At 36.1% G+C, this 17603-nt stretch overlaps 1 protein-coding gene across 1 annotated transcript in view; it reads right to left on the reverse strand.

Moving 5' to 3' along the window:
• The window catches only part of LOC112051921 (ataxin-1-like), a 59763-nt gene extending 43338 nt beyond the window's left edge, over positions 1-16425 (reverse strand). Inside the window, exon 1 of the mRNA XM_024090778.2 lies at positions 15836-16425. The gene's annotated coding sequence lies outside the window, so the exon portion shown is untranslated. The remainder of the gene's footprint in view (positions 1-15835) is intronic.
• Positions 16426-17603: the final 1178 nt, after the last annotated feature.

The raw sequence follows: 17603 nt of genomic DNA on the forward strand, positions 1-17603 counted from the left end.
GCTATTTATTTATTGATATCAAAAAAAATTGAGTTTGAATTGAATAATTTCCTGATAACTTAATTATTATACTACTTCGTCCGTTTATGTCACTTTTTAATATATAACTAAACTTATTAAATCTGTCTGTATTTAAGTTAATCTCGGATACATTAATTTTTATGGAATGGGAAGATAGAGTTGAGCAAAGTACGAGTATAGACTTTATGTTCCCGAAAAGTCCATGGAACCCGCTGAATTTTTTACACACGGTTGTTCGCTGGTCTTGATATTAACTTGGCCAACACGGTGACATATTGTACCTGTATAATGTACACGAATCAGTAGCGTAGCTTGCCCTGTACCTATCAAAGTTAGTTGGGTGGCCCAATAAACGAGCGACAAGTCCCGAAAATCTCTTTAGCAGTTTATTTATTAAGTTTTTTTTTCATCGGGAAGCACCAAATTAAGTGAGATTATGGGTTACATTTTACTAATCTTTGCTTACACACTTAAGGGGGGGGGGGGGCAATGATTCAGGGCCCTGGGCTACAGGGGCCTGTGGTATATCGTTTTTGGGGTCTGTGGTACTTCCGGATTTGTGTAGCAGGAACGTGACACCAGTTGTTATAAATGTCGGTAGTGATCCAGTGTCGATGGCATTTTTTGCCATTGCACTGCCAATATAGAATGGACGCTACGAAACCATTTTAACCAGAAGTTGTGTAATCCGTCCGGTCCTGGGCATTTGCAGTTTGAAGCCCGACGAGTTGCACAACTTAAATTTTCCGTAGTGATGGTTACTCATCCAATCGCTTTCGGTAAAGCCCTGTCATACGACTGACTTCTGATATGAGTGATCGCAAGACATCACCAGTGCTAGGTCTCGCCTTTAATCGTCACACGAGAACGGCTTGTGAATGTGATAGATTAACAGGTATACAAAGCAAAAACTACTGCATTGGGTATTTGAATGTCACCTATACATACAAAGCTGCGTATAATTTCACTTCATTATATCACAACACAAACAAACAATTACCGTCTGGCAAACGGCAGTGAACCGGGCGAAGGTCACACTCGCTTTTGTACGGACCGACGCCGACAAGCGACTGCGGGGTTCGCCAATCCTTTACGAGGATTCATATTTAGAGCTACGTAGTATGTGTGTACAGTATATAGGCTCTATACCGTATAGTACAGCCTCTTCGTAGATTCGAATCCGGTTCGGAGCACGCTTATCAGCATCGTGAGGAAACACACCTAAGAATTTTCTTGATTATCTACGTGTGTGAGAATTAAAAATCCGCATTGGGCCAGCGTGTTATATTATGCCTACATTATGATGATGACAGTGGTCTGCACAAGGTTTTTAAACTTCATCATCTGAAACTTTGGACTTTGAAATCAGAATGGGGGAAACAGGCCCTTAGCTTTCTTAATAACTCTCTTTTTTATCCTATAAGTAAAGTGGACTCTACGAGAGGGACTCTACGATTGACAAAAAATGCGTTTTTTTTTTAATTAATATTTGCTATTTTCTTTTAAATATGACCAATATTCCCTTTTTCCTCCAATGACTGTGTTAGGCGTTGGTACGACAATAGTCCAACGGGCGGGGATCGAACCACCACTTCTCGGCGATGAGTCTTAGAACAATAAATACGATAATATAAAATAAACAAATTCCATTCTGACATAGATGGATATCCGTTTAGATAACGGTTATAATATGCACCTATTATAAAACAAACATGAGTTTGCAATGAATGAACTCAAATTGCACGTTGTCATACATTGTACACTTGTATGTACAAAGATAACATACTTTATCATTATATACGATTCAGATAGATAATGTATCTATAAATAGATAAGATACAATACACTCAAAGAAAGTTTTGAATGTAATTCATATGTGTTCTATTCATTATTCATATCATATGTAATTCATATGTCTATTGATGGTTGAATTGCGAAGTACTTTGATTCCTTGTATTGAACTTATCCTATTAGTTTCGGGAACTACCTAGTTGATCCAATGTTTAGGTTACGTGGTTTCGGATCATCTATACGTCCATACCTCAGACTAATTACATATGGACTAGTACCGCACCCAAATACGAACAATATTGTCTGTCGTTTTTTGACGGGGACGAGGTAAACATCGAAAATAGATAACACCAATAAATATATATTGCGTCCTTACACCATGCACAACTATAAATTTGTATCGCAATATACATACGTGTAATTTTTACACTGAAGTGCAATTTTTTCAACTTGGACAAAGACATCGTTTAGTCTATTACGCAGAGAATTTGATTTCTTAATCGACGTTTTGCTGTTGAAAACAATATCTAAAAATAATAGTTTTCTTTTTAGATATTGTTTTTATAACTTTAAATATAAATGAGTTAGAAGTACTTACAAAGGAAACGTCACTTAATTTTTCAGTAAACTAGAAGTTGTTGACCGTTTTTATGCTATTCAACTACACAAACCTTTTTAGGGAGCTCTTTACACGACGAAAACATTTACAACAATTAAACATCGATTCTATAAAAACAGTTTTTATAAACGCGTTAGATCGTTGATCTTATACTTTAACAGAGGGGTAACGTCTAGCGAGGCAGGTCCATATAAAATTTGTCTGAGTTCTATACTAATAATATAAAGAGTACAAGTTTGTGAGGTTGTAGAGGGCAATCTCTAGATCTACTGAACATCGTTAACTAACATACTTAATGAAGACATCCATTGTAACACATTACATAGTCTAACAACGTGCATGTATATTACTTTTATTTTATTTTTCAACTCCCACTTCAACCACTAAATGGTTGGGGTGGGTGATGGCTCTCTCAAAGTAAGTTTTCGAGAGCTGTTTCTTATATTGGGCTATTGTGGGGAGATCTAGGTCTCTGTCGTATGTAGTTCGTCAAACCACGGAGCGCCCGTGGGTCACCTGAAGGGGTTTTAGAGTCGCCTTTGGGCGGTGGGGAAACACTACACTAGCGCAGGTCATTATTGGACGGATGCAGGTCTTGTAGAGAGTGACCTCGGAGCGGAGGGATCATTTGCTTTTGGCACATATCATTGGGTAGAGACGACTCCTCACATAAACAGCTGTTACTTTTACCTATCAATAATAATAAAGTAATAGATAAAATACGAAGTACCTATCCGTTGACCAACGTATCGTTCTTGCATAATTGGGTACATTTCGCAAACTACTACGGAGCTGCGAAAGTACTGACGCAACCGGCCATTGATTAGAGTCGTGAATGTGAGCGGTTACCTAATATAAGTAATTCCTTCTCAACCGCTATGAATGCATTTGAATGATCGACGCGTTTTTTTTGTCAGGTAAATTAAGCTTGACATTCTAAAAATGATTTTTATTAACTACATTTTTCTAATATCTATCTATATACAGGATGTTCCATAAAAGTTAATGGATCAAATTTATTTAACCATCTTTTTTCTCGAATTTGTCTGTTTTTCTATCTTAAACCAATTATTTAATTGTGTAGCTACATAAACAAGTTTTTGACATGCTACAAATTTTATTAGTAAACGTAAATTACTAAAATAAAATAGTTACGTTTGATCCATTTAGTATATGGGACACTCTGTATATGCGTAAGGCTAAAATTCGGAAACAGCTTATTTTTGTTTACTTTTATCTACAGGAGTGGTTTACAAATAAAGAGAACTAGGATAAACCCCAGTCCCTAATCCGATTAAGGTAATTTTGTATGGAAATACTCATTTCGAATTTCTTTAAATACCTATATTATAAAAAAATATTCGTGGTCGTGAAGGACAAAGGATTTTTTTTTATTTTTATGATCGCGGACCTATCGTTTGACAGCATGATTATTCCTATTTTCTTTTAATACATATATACTCAGAGACACAATTATCCGCCCACTTTAATAAACTCGCGACATATTAAAGTGGACGGATGCCTCTGAGTATAATTTATTCTAACTTTTCAATTCAAACAATTAGTTTCTGTTGTTAAGACAAATCGTCCAAGGGGTTAAACATATTTGTATGTTTATTTATGTACAACTACAAAACAAACCCAAAGGTAAAAACAAACAAGTGTCCAAGGGCCGAGTTGATAAACACGCACAATTTATATTCAATGTTTACATCAACACGGCTGCGGTGAATATTTTTCTAATGCTAATCACGTCGTACTTCACTGTTGGTTTGATTCGCAGAAGCTATGTGTTTATGTAAGCGTTAAAGCTCTCCTACCCTTGAGGTACGGACAACCTTGAAAGGTAAAATACTAGTTTCACATGTTTACATCATTCATCACATTAACATGTTTAAGACTAGAATTGAATAAATATACTCGTACTCAATCTATTTTTGTAGATCTCAAACGGAGTTAAATTTCCCTATAATTTTTAAAGCACTCTATATTAATAAAGTGGGAATAACCATCGGTGACGCCGCTGAGGTCCCACTTAGGAGGCCAATATCTATTTTTCATACTCATTTACGGGTTGGGAATATTTTTCTAATGCTAATCACGTCGTACTTCACTGTTGGTTTGATTCGCAGAAGCTAGGTGTTTATGTAAGCGTTAAAGCTCTCCTACCCTTGAGGTACGGACAACCTTGAAAGGTAAAATACTAGTTTCGATATATTTCTCTTTCTAGCACTCTGCCAACATGTTTAAGACTAGACTTAAATAAATATACTAGTACTCACTCTATTTTTGTAGATCTCAAACGGAGTTAAACCCTATAATTTTTAAATGACTCTATATTAATAAAGTGGGAATAAACTTCGGTGACACTGCTGAGGTCCCATTTAGGAGGCCAATGTCTATTTTTCATACTCCTTTACGGGTAGGGAATATTTTTTCTAATGCTAATCACTTCGTACTTCACTGTTGGTTTGATTCGCAGAAGCTAGGTGTTTATGTAAGCGTTAAAGCTCTCCTACCCTTGAGGTACCGACAACCTTGAAAGGTAAAATACTAGTTTCGATATATTTTTTCTTTTTAACACTCTGCCAACATGTTTAAGACTAGACTTGAATATACTGACTCTATTTGAGATCTTTAACGGGGCAAAATTTACCTATAATTTTTTAACGACTCTGTATTAATGGGCCCGTAACGCCCGGTGACGCCGCTGAGGTCTCATTTAGAAGGCCAACATTTATTTTTCATACTATACCCTACAGGGATAGAGAGGAAGTGCACAGAAGTCAAAACGAAGCTTGACCGGTTTCACTATAATATAATTCTGACAACTGACAAAGACTTATAAATCATCAAAACAAGAAACCTTCAAATCGGAACACAGCCTTACAACTTCTTTGGCGACAGGAAATTAACAGGTACATCTAGTCTCTACGGTCGATTTCTTACAAAAGAACTACACTAAAATATTAATTATCAATTTGGCCGCCATTAAAATGTTGTCAGGTATCCGCTCGAGGTGAAAACGATAACAAAGTGCAAAATATACTGTAACACGAAACAGTAGCAGCGCCGCTCCGTCGCCATGTTGACACATTGAAATAAAATACCGTTCCATAGCCCGTGAGAATATTATGCTTTATTCTTTTCAATTTGAACTTACGTGCGATCATCTTTCGCTTCTTTTGTTCTAAAAGAGTTCACGGATCCGGTAATTATGATTAATTGTAATAGTAGGGGAGTCAGGGATGCTAAATTTTGCAGTTACCTAATCATGTAAGGTAGACAACTATATTTGGTACCATGGCAGCTTGGGGTGGTAGACCTCCCAAAGCTACCACGATAGATAATTGCGGGTCTGGATTCTTAAATATCTTATATGGAATGGAAGGATGCAGACCCTCAATTTTTTAAATATAAAACGATTTTCTATATTAAAATATGAATTCATGAGGATTCGTGAGGAAATCGCCTGACACTTGGCATAGTGGCGACCGAACAAGGTTTTTAGGAGAATTGCCACGAAGCTAACTGACTAGCTACTGGGGATATTAATGCTTCTGATATATCAAAAAAAAGGTTCCGACGAATTTATAACCTTCTCCTTTTTTTGAAGTCGGTTAAAAATATGAAAAATATAGATACGTTTTATACTTGGACATTTGTGGGTCCAAACGGTCTAACCCTTTGAAACCATTTTTTGTTAATCCAATATTATTGTTTATTCTTTTAAATTTGAACTTACGTGCAATCATCCTGTCGTTTCTTTTGTTATAAAGAGTTCACGGATCCGGTAAGTATTTATAATTATAAAACAATATATACAAACACAACACAAAAGCAGTTGCATGTAGGTATTGTTATTCCTAACACAAAGTCTCGAAATTACTTTCTTTTACAAACGAAAATGGCCACATGAGTAATTATACTATACCTACTCGTATGAGTATGTGATTCATAACAAAATGGGAAATTTTAATTTAAATTCCCTGAAAACTACAAACAATTTTGGATATATATTTTCCGCAATTTCAGTATTAAACAAAATTAACTAAATTTTCCTGTTATTTTATGAAAATTTATCATTACCAATGTTTTCTGTGTCATTAATTTTAACATTCAGTTTTAGTGATCTAGTTAAGTAAACTAAGTAGCTTAGGGAAATCTTTCCCTAAGCTACTTAGTTTATAAAATGTTTTTGTTGATAATATTTAAAATGCTTTGCACTAATGGAAAAGAAAGAATAGATGAAATGTTTAAAGATTCACCCGTAAATAGATTATTTGCTAGTAGGTCCTTGTTTCATATTCAATAAGCGTTATATTTCAATTTTGAAACGTCAACTGTCTATTCCTCTAGTAATAAATGTACCGCCTCGTCTGTTCGAAGCATTGATTCGTTTGAGCCAATTCCAAGAAGGCGACGGGAAATTGTCTAACTAGGTTTGTAAATACTAAGAACATAAAGGATGCCTAGAATTTTGTCGAAGAGCCTTCACTTAGAGCTCATCTTACCAACCCATTAAAGTCAGCTCGTGTTTCCTACTATAAGCAATCCTTTTAAAGTCTTTTGTTACGTTAGATAACCTATAAAACGTACGAACCTACGTCATTATCTAGAACACAAGTACTTAACTTAAGTTTGAATATTTTTCTCTTATGTTTGAAACTCTTGTTACAAAAGTAACCTCAAGACCAAATTGCCTACGACTTTTCATCACAAAACTTTAAGCTTTTATTTAAATCTGCTCAACAAGAGAAAATATAGTATACGTACACTTTCTGACATTTGAATATATCGACGATTGGATGATTGACGATGACCGATGAGAATATGATAGTAAAAGTGTAGTGTTGCTTCTATGTTCTTTGGCGTTGTGTTGTTGCTGACGTTTCTATAAAGATTTTTTTTTTTGTAAAAATGTATGAAGAAAACTGCTTCGATTATAAATATATAAACACACTAGCTGACCCGGTAAACGTTGGTCCGTCATATTTTCTTACATACTAAAATAGGTAATTTAAGATTTTCCTACCAAATAGAAGTAAGTATATGTAAGTTCGTCTAGAATATCTTTAAATCGTTCCAGCCGTTAGGAGTGTAGATACATATTAGATAATTTCTTCATTATTTTTGAGAGGCAAAGCAGAAAAACAAAGCAGTTCATTGCTCCCAATAACGCTAGATTCTTATTCAGCAAAATATCTTGCTACTTAATATCTACAATTGACGATGACTTTATGAAAACCATGTACAAACATGTTATATGACTACTGTAAACGTTCATTGTTATCAACCCATATTCGGCTCACTGCTGAGCTCGAGTCTCCTCTCAGAAGGAGAGGGGTTAGGCCAATAGTCCACCACGCTGGCCCAATGCAGATTGGCAGACTCCACACACGCAGAGAATTAAGATAATCTCTGGTATGCAGGTTTCCTCACGATGTTTTCTTTCACCGATTGAGACACGTGATATTTAATTTCTTAAAATGCACACAACTGAAAAGTTGGAAGTGCATGACCCGGACCGGAGTCGAACCCACACCATCCGGAATCGGAGGCAGAGGTCATATCCACTGGGCTATCACGGCCCTCTTTATTAGGATGGTCATATTGTTACCATATTCTCGGAACGTTTACGTTTCTATCTATCTAATGAATTGTTTTTTTAGATAGATGGATAGAAAAATAATCTATGGTCATACTATTTGGGTCGCATCCATTCAGTGAAAGATCCGTTATGTTAGTTACTATCAGAAATGATTTAATCTTATAATACACTGCACATAGAAGACCATTCATATAAGATAACCATTCAAATGGTACATAAGTATGTAAAATTACGTACATTTGAAAGAGCAGGTATGCGAGCTATCGAGGTTAATACAGTTTGATAGCGACAGATATCGCTTCGTAGGCGGTAGCGCGCTTCTTGATAATGCTCAACACACGCCGGCCGTGCCTGTGTGTGTAGTGTAACCACAGATTAAAGAAAATTAGGCAGATAGAGCGCACGGAACACGTCACTGATGCAGCCATTACAAATACAAATTCAAAAACTAATACACTCTCGAGTCAGTACAACACAAAACGTTTCAAGAAAAATGGCGTATATTATGTATTTTAAAAACTGTTCACAAAAACTAAAAAATAAGATGGAGTATTTTTTATAGGTTTTGTAGGTTTTGGTTTTTGGTTATTGATTGTTTATTAGTCTATTATGAATAACATTTAATTAATTAGGTAATTGTTGTTAGTCTTCTATCTTGAAATACAAATTATGAAAAAAGTTTGTATATGCGGATGTCAAGAAGACGCGTGACGTATTTTTTATGGGTTTCACCGGCCTCATCACGCTGTTTGTAGACTCATTCTGTATCATTCTTTATTCTGTGAGTGTAACCATTAGCGGAGCGTGCAACGTAATCATTAATCGTGTTTATGCCACACGACCAAACCACATTTAGATGTGACGTTACAATAGTAACTGTGTTTGTAACAAATTAGTAATATCATCATCATCATTATCAACCCATATTCGGCTCAGTGCTGAGCTCGAGTCTCCTCCCAGAATGAGAGGGGTTAGGCCAATAGTCCACCACGCTGACCAAATGCGGATTGGCAGACGTCACACACGCAGAAAATCAAGAAAATTATCTGGTATGCAGGTATCCTCACGTTTTTTTCCTTCAACGTTTGTGACACGCATTGGGCCAGCGTGGTGGACTATTGGCCTAACCCCTCTTATTCTGATAGGAGACTCTAGCTCAGCAGTGAGCCGAATATGAGTTGATAATGTTGATGATGACTCCATTTAAGATTCTAAAGAAAATTTTGGGACTGCCGTTTGTGTGAATATTTTAATCAAGATATACAATTTAAGTAAGTAATGAATAATGGTGTTGTACTTACTTATAAATTTCTGATTAACTACGTAACAATCGGTTCTAATATCGTGTCGTGATCGTGTCGCCTAACGATCCCACGACACTGGCTGATAACTCTTTGTTGTCTCTGCAACCGCCACTGCTTATCTGACAACTGGCCGTTTATTTAATTACGTATCACACCGTACGTATTATAGGTTTACGTTAAGCCTAACCATATACGAGCGGAGTGCTCGCAAAGCCTCGTAAACTAATCTGAAGGGTGCATTAGTTCGCTAAGTGAGTTTTACGAGTATCATTGACAGGTTTGCTCTTATCAATATATTGTACCAGTTGAAGTAACGCCTGGGAAAAACCAAAAACACCAAACAGTGAGATAAACACATGGAGACCCTCGGTCCATGGAGTCTTAGTGGCAACAAATTTCTCTGAACTATTTCACCGCGTGTAGTTGACTCGATTGTTGACAAAAGGGCTGGCTCGTTATTCGTGCAAAGGATCAAGTGTCAGTCAGTATTCTTGACACCATTCCACGTGGGCATGATTTGTATAATTATTAGGATAAGTTAGCTTAAGTTACTATTGTATTCTTTCTCGAAAAACGCGAAAAAAAATATCTTAGAACTTTTGATTTATGTGGCTGCATTTGTACTACTGGCATATATAAATTTAATTTACTTTACGACTTTATACTTTGTACTTTTATACAACTGTGATTTTTATCCTTAATAAAGAATAATAATATTATTATTAATTGTATGATTAATATTATTATTATTTGTACACGGACAAATTACGGATATTGGAATAACTTAATTTAATTGCATAAGATTTTTCATGAAAAAAGTTATAATTTTTTTATTAGATTATTCATAGAATAATGTTATAATCTATTGTTCTTTCATTCAACTGTTTTATTGCCAAAGTCTAACTACTTGATTATGCATATAGCTAAGATATCTCTCTCTAGACTCTACCTATAAATGTATTTAGGTAAACGATACAAAATAGTTAATAACATTTACTAGAATCGTAGTAGCAAACCTTTGGCATGTAACGCAACAAATCATTTATATATGTAATACGTATTATATTAATTATTGTTGATTCCCTGTCTATCATAACGAGGTTAATTGTGCACAATATATGAGATATCATTGGCTATTACACGATTACTAGCAATTAGTAGTGATACATTTATTATGTCTTTATAATAATAATTTACCTAACAACAACTGGAGAGCTTTGTACATAAGACCAATATTATCGCTTAATACTAAATAACCCGTTGTTTATTGACGCTGAGCTAATCTAAACTATGTTCTAACTCTATATTTATTAGTCTGGCTATCTTGTATTATGTACTCGATATTACACACATATAAACATGGTATATTCGTGATCTTATGAATAATGATATATTCCAATATGTTTCGAACACTTTAGCAGTTAGCTTTCAAAACACTCATTCAAAACTTTGGTCATTCTGATTTTGATTTAAGTTAAATCGATATTTTGAAAACGGTGTTGTGTGTTGGGTGGAAAATACTTTACGATCTATACTTGTAGTTGTAGAGCTGCCAGACTACGAAACATTCAAAAAATAACATTAAAAACCAACGAGGTAAAGAAGTAGGTGACTCAAGATTTTTATACAATTAGAATAAGTATATATGTTAGTCTTAGTTTATATGTAATGTGTCATAAGTCTTGTTATTTATTCATATTAAGTATATATACATACCATATATTCATTCACATTAGTCGTAGTTTATATGTAATTAATTTTCATTAACATAGTAGACTTGAACCTCAAACTTCTCTTAACTTTAAATAAAAATTGAGGGTTAAGGCCTGATCCAAGTTTATAAATAAGGCCCGTAAGAGCATAGGCTATAGACAAACATTTCACTGTGTTGCATGACACAGGTAAAATAAAGATAGTCAGATAAAAACTGTTTTATTTTAACAGGACCAAGTGAGTCTATATCCAATAGGTATGTAAAACAATTCACTATTAAATAAATACACGAATATCGGTAATACAAGATAATGTGTTTACTCATATATTTGCATTTTGCTGCAACTGTTGTACCTACTTCAATTTAGGTGCTAAAGTTAGTGCGAGTAAATGAAACGAATGAACAACCGTAGTCGCCTCGTCCATTGTTTTATGAGAGTACCTAACTGTAAATCCTGAATGAAGCGAACTCTACTGAATGTAATGCATTGTCAGAATATTACAAATAGTATCTACCTACCCGAGTTGATTATTATGTAACGATTATTTTAGTTGATCTATATTTTAATGCTAATTTATTTACCTTAATGGAAACAATTTTTTTTCATCAAAAATAACATATTTTCCATTTCGTGATTAAATATATCTTATTTCTATTAAAGGACTATTTTGTGCTGTTTTATTATAGAAAGAAAGTCAAGACATGATACATTACATTACAGAATTAAGAGCCTATATTACGTTTGTCGATGAACATTAAAATATCAAAAGGGCTATATGTAGGTATATAAAAATATCAAAACCGATGGTAGTGAGGCAGCAACAAAAAAATAATAAAAAAAAAATAATGTTAATAGTAATTCTCAAATCAAATAGAGTTTCTAAGCTTTATCCCCTTAATTTAGGATATTGTCAATACATGGATGGTCAGTCTTCTGCTTCTTGTAGGTGTAGCGGCTCCGCAATTCTTCAAGAGGTCCCTTTATCATGTTGACCTCTTTTAATCTATTGTGATCGCTACTGACTAGATTTCTCCTTTAATAGTGGTCGTCAGGTACAGTAGCAGTTTCTTGGCTGGGATGTGTTTTACCATGAACTGCCCTAGATGGAGTTTGCCATATATGGACAGTAATATACGACCATTTGTTATATAGTATATGGAGCGAAGTTTCCCCATAAATAATTATATTATCTACTAGTGTTAAAAGATTCCCATTAGTAATGAAGCCATTTGATCGAAGGTTAATTGAGTACACGCCTACTACCGTCACCTAAACGTAATAATTATGATACATAAAATGGTATGGCAATAACATTTCTTTTGTAAATTGAATGTTGCTACATTACTACCTTCCTACATATAAAAAAGGCTAAATCTTATTAAAGTACGTTAATAAGTCTTAGTAACCATGGCAATTAGCATCGTTAATTGGTAAGTATTATAGAAATGGAGGCGGAATTTCAAAAACACAAAAATGTTAGCATTACGTAAATTTTTATAATAAAGATATTCTGTTTCACAAAAATAATAAAACAATGGCGAAAATTCGTATATTCAAATATTTAATAGTTAACCCAGCTCCCTTTATCTCGGCTCAAACAGATTGATAGACAGACAGACCAATTAGTTGGGAATTCGAAAATGTATATAATACGATACAGAGATAGCCTAGTTACTACTATTAATAAACAAATTATCTCTGTATAGGACAGACTAAATGTTTCTAAATAAATAGAGTTAACCAGGACAATACAAAATCAAAATCTAACAAATGACGGTAGATCATTTACACTATTATAAGATATTAGAAAAAATTCGAGCACGTCTTTGAATTTATACTCGACGGATTATCTCGAAGTTTTCACATATCTACAGTTTAAACAACATAAAGATTTCTTTAAACAAGACAAGTTATTCCAAAAAAAAACATAATTTTACAAGGTTTATTACCTAATACAAAATTAAGCTCAACTTTCGTCAATATGGTTGACCATCTAATATAGGGACCAGCTTATATTCTACTCGCGTTGGTCGATCGTATTGCTGGTTTATATAAAGATTCTGTCTATACTTGCTATTCAAATTCTGTTTATTGAAGAAATTGAAGGATTATAATCAATAGTGAGCGTTTGCTAGTTTAACAATAATGGTAGACTATTAGTGTTCGTTTCCGAAATGTCCATTTAGCTAAATAAAATTGTGAAGACGAACATTTATTAAGAATTGATTCCCCGGACGCAGCAACTCTCCGGAACATATAAGATTTTCCTTTGAGCCGGTCGAGTGCATATTCCGCTTACTCATAGCATATTCAAGTACAAAAATATGCTTTCCCAGTCCCAGGAGCTTTTGAATCTAATGACCGAGCAAATAGTAGAGCAGTTGTTGTTCACAAGTTCAAAGGTGTTGAAGTGTTTAAATGCATTTTGAAGAAATTTTGGTTAACTATTTATTCCATTTCAATTAAGTAAGGAGTTTAAAACGTATTTTTCTAATTCAGTCAAATTGTCTCGGTTTGGTATTCTGATAAAAAGGCAGACATTTCAATTTAAATGGCGTTTGCATTATTAAATTTCCCCATTAGAATCTTGGCAAGTGCATCAATAATTTCAGTCAGTATAAAATTATAGATTGAACCCTTAAGCAGGCAGCTAATGTAGTTTTGCTAAATTCCTGAATGTGAGTAAGTAAGCAAGTTATAAGAGCAAAAGGGATAATTTCTGTGAAACATTATATAAGTGTACTTAAATAAATAGGCTGGTTTATATCTGGCTCGAGGGATCGCTTTACTTTTTGGAATGTTATTTCTCTTAAATATTTTTGATATCATTGATGATGATCTGAATAAAATTGCTGAATATGTTGCTGCATTATATGTAATAATAGTTATGCATTACACCTGATAATAGAGTCAGAAGATTCGAATGTAAGTCTACATCCTTTAACAGTTCTAAAACGCTTTATTTTATATTCTATTGTTCTGTAATAATATTGTCTGTAGTCTGTACCAATAACCATACCTCTAATCTGTTTCTGCATAGTACCAGAATATCGTCTCGTCTCTTTTATTGTACAGATAACACATGCAGAGCTTCATGTTTTCTCGTGTAAGACGGGTTACAGTTTATCGGCGCAGGTCATCGTCGCGTACTTTTCCTCCTTGGTCTAATTTTAAACCATTAACTACTATAGGAGTCAACTGTTTGTAGTAATTGATATGCGTGAACATGTTAATTGACATAACAGTTAGTAGCGTTCAATGAAAACTATAAACAAGAAAGAACCAATCGAATTTAAAGTATTTAATAATTACCTACAAAGGTTCAATTTACTAGTTGTATAATCATTTACTTTAACTACTATACTTTATCTGTAAATACTATTACTATGATTAGGTATTATACGGTGAAAATTTTCCGAAAGACCCTAAAGACGTCGATTTAGTCAAAAAGGTTAGGTTAGGTTACCTGGATTCTTAAAAATGTCTTTTGTTACAAAACATCAATGAGTTTTGTATTGAATTGTAAAATATAATTAGTAGTCATTCATTTGCAAGTGACCTAAAATTCTATTGTTATCGTTTAAGTAAGGTCAGTGAAGTTTTAAGGAATGGTTAGTTCTTAAAAAGGAACTGGGAAGGTTACAAACAGGTATTCTAATATTTGGTATCATGCAATCTATCATAATATTAAGGCATCATCGACTATCACGCAAAATTGCGTACGTTAGAAGTTATGTCTGTTTTTAAATATCCACACATGATCTTTGGAATCATATTCTGAAATGATGCAAATTATCCAGAGCACAAAGGTAAGTTTGTGTATTGAATTCCTGCAAACTACTCAAGAGTAATAAGGATAATCCTCTAAGGATTGAGGGTATCCAACAATGGCTATACCACGATTGTCAGATCTAACATTGCATCATGAAATTATACAAATGGCACAAAGGTGTATCGAATTCTTGAAAACCACTAAAGAATGATAAGGATGATCCTTTAAGGGTATCACCAAACCACGATTGTTAGAATTATGATTGTTGAAGAACCAATCACATTTGAGACAAAAGAAATAGCTCCATCCGCTTCAGTACTACGTACAATATCACAATATTTTTGCGTCGGGTCTAGAAGTGGGAGACAAAGATCTTGGTACAAAACACATTTGGTATAAAAGGGTAGGTAACGCTGGCATATTACACTTTAGGAACTATTAGCGCTAGTGAAGAAGTTCTAAAGCTTTCGGTTTCTGAATGTGGCAGTCTAAATATTTTGTAACTAAGCTTTGTATTCATTCTACAGAAAATGGTTTGCAATAGGTATAGATAAAATTTAAAGGGTTATTTATTTAAACAATGATATCGCAAATTATTATTAACCGAATTTTAGCTTTCTGAGCAACAATGAATAATGGACAGTTTAGATTTCAGAACAGTCGCAGGATAAGGCTGAGCTGAAGGCATACTTATGGAGTGACAGGTAGAGACAATGTAGAGCCACGGCAGGCAGCAGGCGCCGAGAGTGTGGTCGACACGCTCGGATCAGATACAACCTAAATAAAGCGGGCCAGCAGGGAGTAGCCGTCTCGACTCTCGGACGGAACACGCACACACGCGGCCGGCACACACGCCCACGCCGCGCACACAGGCGCGCCTCACGCACACATTCGTCGCCAGACGAAAATAAAATCCACTCCTTATGCGCCATGCAAATAGGAAGCCGCCGGGACATAATAGCGTTACCCGGCTGATTGAGCGAGCAGTCAGCAGATCCTTACGTTTCGTGGCACTGTCGTTGGACGGTCACGGGCGCAGCATCTCAGGCCGCAGGTCACGACGCTCGGTCGGAGATCTCATCCGAGGCACCGTCTCAGAACTGGTTTTGCACGCACGCTCCTATGGAAAAGTACACGGGCGTGACGTCCACGAACATTCGGCACTCGCGATATCGCGGCTGTCTCACTGCGGTCACTCGGCAGGAAAATCAACGGGCGGAGATTAGCATGAATGATATCATGAGTCGTCACGAGAGGACGCAAATGAGGTGCGACGACGACGCGGGTCGCAACGCGACTGGCGGCGGCGGCACTACGGAGCTCCGTGCGTAGTGAGTGGCCGTGAGGCGCGGGGACGAGGAAACCCGGCGCGAGTACGGCGCGCCCGGCCGACCCACGCGAGGGGCCCGGGGGACACTCGGCCGCGGGGGGAGGGGCGCGGATTAATCACGTAGTAAGTATGCCCCCCGGGGCCGCGCGCCCGCGCCCGCCCCGCGCATAGAACCTGCGCGCACCGATACATGAATAAATACTAAATGCAACCGACGCTCGTCGTGCCAGACTGAAACCGGACACTTTGTCGAAGCTAAATGAATTCCTGGGTGAGCGTTGCCACCGAATCTTGGCTCGGGCGCCGTCGGCGGCGAGGCGCCGCACCTCCGCTCGCCACATCGACTTGTGATGCAATTCTGTAATCGCTTTAAGAAAGTTATCAATCGACTCTCGGAATTCAATGCCATACGCTTCCACTATCCGTTGGTTCTTTTATATAAAGTTTCATAATCTGTAACTGTAAAACTGTCTTACAATGTTGCATCCAACAGCCGAACGTTTAGTGAATCTGTGTATTCCGGTTAGGGTTTTTCCCAACCTAAGCTGCCGGTTCTAAGAACAAATCCGACATGTTACTTACAGTATGTGTAGGTACCTTAGCAAAATATTCCAAACATTAAAAGCTTACGTTACCATGTTTCTGACTTTTAATTAGGTTTAGCGGTAAAAACCACTCAAAGGCAAAGTTTACTTTCTTTAGAGAGGGACTGAGAAAGCGCTTTTATAAAAGCTATTTGTAAGCTGTAAAAAAGTTACAGCCCTTAAATTGCACCGCTCTCCGCGGATCAATTAGCCGATCAGAACCTCCAAAGTTACAACGGTCCTAAATATTGGCTGTTCAATAAACTTTGACGGCCTCCGTAGCGCAGTGGTATGCGCGGTGGATTTACACGACGGAGGTCCTGGGTTCGATCCCCAGCTGGGCAGATTGAGATTTTCTTAATTGGTCCAGGTCTGGCTAGTGGGAGGCTTCGGCCTTGGCTAGTTACCACTCCACCGACAAAGACGTACCGCCAAGCGATTTAGCGCTCCGGTACGATGTAGTGTAGAAACCGAAAGGGGTGTGGATTTTCATCCTCCTCCTAACAAGTTAGTCCGCTTCCATCTTAGATTGCACCATCACTTACCATCAGATGAGATTGTAGTCAAGGGCTAACTTGTAAAGAGTAAAAACAAACTATCTGGTTAATAAATGTAATTCTACCGCGAAACTTCTCTCGGAACATTTTAACCCTCAGAGAGAATTAGATTTTACGATTTTATCTACATAGAGTTTACTTTAGGCTTCGGCCCTGACTACCTACATATACCAGTAAATAGAGATGATAATATGATGTATAAATAAGAACCTGGCTAGAGAAATGACTTAATAGAAGCTTGAGTGACAATTTCTTCGATTATAGGCGGTATTAACATTCATTATTTATGTTATTATGGA

Source organism: Bicyclus anynana, chromosome 15 (assembly GCF_947172395.1).
Source record: "Bicyclus anynana chromosome 15, ilBicAnyn1.1, whole genome shotgun sequence".
NCBI classification, from domain to species: Eukaryota; Metazoa; Arthropoda; class Insecta; order Lepidoptera; family Nymphalidae; genus Bicyclus; species Bicyclus anynana.